Raw genomic sequence first — 4,407 nt, forward strand, 5'->3', positions numbered from 1 at the left:
GATGAATTGCAATTCTCATCCTATTATTTTCTATCAAAACTATCAACCTCTTTGTTTTGGTGGTACTTTCAATGCAAAATTTAACCGTCATTCTATTGTCAATACAATGGAAAAAAAATGTTTATTTGAAGAGCATAATCTGATTATAGTCCAAATTCCACATAGATTCAAATCCCTTGCATCTAATCATTATGAAAATAAAATAAAAAAGAACAAAAGAGGGAAAATTTTCCTTTTTTATAGAAATTTTTTGTGGGAATAAAGGAACACATAACAGTGAACAAATAGTAGGTTAAAATGAATAGAAAATTTATCTCCAAAATATGGGATAGAGTGTTTTTTGTTTGAGGCACCAAAAAATTGGGATATACGACATAAACTTTAGCTTAAAATACAAAAACTTTTTTAAAAAGTCAAAATTTGCAAGTAAATCACTCAAAAAATAAAGCAGTAATACCTAACAAATTTAACATCATCCATTTCACTCACAATCTCGCAAAACAAGCAAGAAAATTAATCAAATTCTGTTCTTCGCTTTTCGTATCTAAACCATATTTTATTTCTGGGCTTCTTTTTTCTCTTAAACTCCTGGACTGACCTTTGGCTACCCTTTGTGAGGGGAAGGCAATTAACCCATTTTAAAAATATCAAGTGCTAAATATGAATTAGCTCCACAAGAAGTTAGAAGGATTAAATTGAAAGATGACAAAAGTAATATGGGTCTCAAGAAGAACAGGAGAATCATTAATGACTAATTTCGTAAATTTCCCCGCATTAAAGAGTATGAAAAACGCTACTGCGACAAATGTTTGAAAAAAAACAAAAAAAGATAAAGAGGCACCGATGAAAGGACAAGAAGCAGCAGAGCAGAGTTGCAGTGAAATGGGTCTCCGGAGCTTTCTTCAGTTTTTCTTTATCTTATTTTTCTGCCATTTACTTCATCTTCTTCCAGGTCTGTTTCTCTAATCTTTCTGCTTAAATTTTTATGATAGAATGATTGGTGAATTTTTTTCTTCTTCTTCTTTTTTTTTTGTGCTTTGACTTTTTACTTCTTGTTCTGTTGTGGGTTTTATGTTCTTGAGTTATAGAAGTATCTATTCAAGCAAATTTTTGTACAAATTCTTGAATGGGTTTTTGGTTGTACCATTATTGATCGGATTTGTTTCTTTACTCAAAGCCTCAGTAGTTGTATATGCCTTCAGCTAAAGAATTTGTTGATCATCTCTCTTTGAGCTTTTTCTTTTATGTAAATAAATATGAAATTCTCCTTAGAGAAGGGTGAAGAAGCGCTATTGGCAGACTTAATTTCAGAAAGGGTTGAAAAGTTGCAAACTTTCTCGCTTTAGAATAGAAGATAATTACAGAGTAACCTTAGAGGTAACTAGAAATGATTATTGCTTAGCTAGTCTGGATTTATTTGAGTTGATGATTTCTAGTTGTGCTTTGTGGGTTGAAATTGACAAGTAAGAGATGCCTTTCTCGTTAGGGGAATAAGAGATAAACCTTTGTTAGTTTTTGTGTTGAATCACCAAGTACAGAAGTTAGCAAATTTATGCATGTTTTCGACTGTATGGAACCAGGATAGGTTAGTAAGATGTGTTGACTTTGATTTTTTGGTTCAATTTGTTCATATTTTCAGATAGGTTTTCTGGAGGTCAGATAACTGTTTTGAACAGGTTGCTAGAAAGAAAGACTGATTTGGTTATGAATTATGGTTTATTACTTGTGAAGTTAGTACATGATTTGTTTCTTTTATGTGATAAATTTTAATCTGGCGTGCTGTTTACTGCAGCTGTGGCGGATCATTCATCATCATTAACTTTGAACAGTGATACAAATGCTGCAAATCACAAGTCATCCAAACACTCTGGGGGGCTAATAGTGCTCCTCTTGATCCTTGGGCTGCTGTCTGTTGCTGGATTTTCTGTGTTTCTGTTCAAGATATGGCAAAAGAAGAAGAGGGATGCGCAGCAAGCCCGTCTTCTAAAGCTCTTTGAGAATGATGAAGATCTTGAGGTTGAACTTGGTATTCGGGATTGAGATGCATATTAGTACTGAAGCGTGATTCCATTGGAGGTGCGCCCTAATAGCACACTCTTCTTTAGAGCGTTGTAGTTAGTTCATTGAAGGAGTTTCTAATGAACATAAATATCCTCTGACTTGAAGTGTGATATATGGAGCATGATTTGTATATTATGCAGTGTAGCCTTTGAAGTTGACAAATGGGCATTAGTATTTTCAATTTGATCTTGTGTTTTTACATGTTCTAACTTATTTTCTTTCCCTTTTCCTTGTCATTGTTGTGACTTCTGATATTTGGGATGAGGGTACTTGTGTAAAAGAATTTTTGTGACAGCAGCAACTTCTGTAATGTAGAATTGTCTTTAAAAAAAAAAGTTTAAGCTTAGACTCAGTGCCCTCATACTTTGTTATCAAGTTTATTGCCTACAGATGATTTATTTCGTCTTGGATTGTGGAATCCATTCTAAATAACTGCAGTGCATGTCAAAATGTAACTTTAGTATCCACTGCAAGTGTTTTCATGCAATAATTGACCCTCTGTGTCATTTGGCCTTTGGCATCATTTAATGGAAGCTTATGTCCTCTGTGGATCTCTTTGACCAGTAAAATTGTCAAGGTGAAACTTTTGATGTAACAATATACAAATAAAAAAAGTGTTTCTAGTTTATTTGAACATGGTTCAAGGACTTTAGGAAAGAACTGAGCCAATTTATGAATAATCATATGTCCAAGTCTGTGTTGTGGTTGCTGCACCATCTATATCTAATGTAGGAAATCTTGGAATTGATATTTATATAATTTGGTTCCATTAGCATCTAAAGAATTGCAGGGTTTGAAGAATACCCTGTTCCTGGTTCAACTCTGAAGTACTCCCTCCCCCAAAACTTTTACTGCTTAGAGTCTTCATTCCATTAGATTTTGAAATTCCACTTGACAAAATTAATGTGATTGAATTGTTACTTATCCTTTTCCTAGCATGGTATTGTGAATGTTGTGATCATGTTGTCAACCATATTGGCTGCTCTTTTGCAGAAAGCTTGATTGTCCTTTTCTAGCTTATATGTGGTAACATGCGGCCAGTTTACTTCAATATGTGAAAATCTTTGAGTGTATCTTGTGATTTGATCTGCCAAAATGCATGTATGATCCATTTTTTATTAGTACAGTCATTGCTTGTTACAGCTATTGGCATTTCAGCCAGTCATTTTCATTTGTGTTGTTTTCCCTATGGAGGCATACATCTGGTATTGGTGAAACTTTTACATATTTCTTTGTCTGAAGTTCATTCAAATCTGTTGAACACAAATATTGGACTGAGTGTGTTTGATGCGAAGTAAAATGACAATTTGTTTAGGACAGGTTTCCTTACTGCTAATATAAAATGATAACGCAATGTCGAAATTTAACAGTGATACAATGATAATAATTTACATCTGGCAATTCGAGTAAGTGAGTTTTCCTATTCCAAGGGGATCAACTACGACTACTGCTATTGCTGAGGTTCTTCAGCTTAGTCATTTGTCTGGTTAATTGTTGCTCATCTGTGGAGGCAGGGAGATGAGAGTAGACCACTTCACACCATGAAACTGGTGATGAATATTTTTGTTTTGCTTATATGCTGATAATTCACATGGACCATGAAGGATTTAGGAAGAAAACTGTCAATATAACTAATTGATATAGGTCTCAAATGGGAGCTTGATGATCCTTTAGAGCATTCTGTACAGTTGAAGGACCTCTTTGACAGCATGCCTGGGCCAAGAAGATGGCCAATTCTAGGAAACATGACCAGTTCTATGCCCTATCAAACCACATGAGTTCATGCTTCATGATCTGGAAGAAGTGGTTTTAAGTTGCACTAAAGCTTTTTCGAGGGAATGTTCCTTGCTTTGTCACACTCTTTTTTTCCTTTTTATTTCAGAGCAAGGAGCTAAAGGCTCAATATTTTGGAAGGAAAGGAAGCATTTTTAGCGAAACCAAAATGTTAATCCAAACATGATCTAGCAGATGGTCAGATGGTGTTGTAGCATGCGAGTAATGAGCTGTTCAATCTCATAGTGAATCATCATGTACATAGTCAAAATTATCTAAGCTCAATTTCTTTTAGGTGGTGGAGATTTATACACTTATTTCATTTTTTATCCTCAAATATATGAAAACATCGAATTGACTGAGCTTCAAAAATACAACCCCCTCAATTGAATTAGTGGTTTGGAACAGCCTTCAGACAAATTATTTCAGCTAGGCATCCACTGACTCTGATTGAAGACACCCCAAAACAAGTGTATGAGCATCAAAGACACTTTGTAGTAGATATTGAGACAGACTTGACTCGTTTTTCTTCGAGTCAAGAAGATACTAATATTCAACATGTAATATAGGGTG

General features: G+C 34.5%; 1 long non-coding RNA gene across 1 annotated transcript; it reads left to right on the forward strand.

The window, feature by feature from the left end:
* The first annotated feature begins 805 nt into the window (after positions 1 to 805).
* LOC113713638 (uncharacterized) lies at positions 806 to 2,262 on the forward strand. The gene is made up of 2 exons (XR_011822592.1): positions 806 to 952; positions 1,793 to 2,262. It is a non-coding gene; the product is annotated as an uncharacterized lncRNA (long non-coding RNA).
* Positions 2,263 to 4,407: the final 2,145 nt, after the last annotated feature.

The sequence above is a fragment of the Coffea arabica genome, chromosome 10c (genome assembly GCF_036785885.1).
Source record: "Coffea arabica cultivar ET-39 chromosome 10c, Coffea Arabica ET-39 HiFi, whole genome shotgun sequence".
In the NCBI taxonomy this organism is placed as follows: domain Eukaryota; kingdom Viridiplantae; phylum Streptophyta; class Magnoliopsida; order Gentianales; family Rubiaceae; genus Coffea; species Coffea arabica.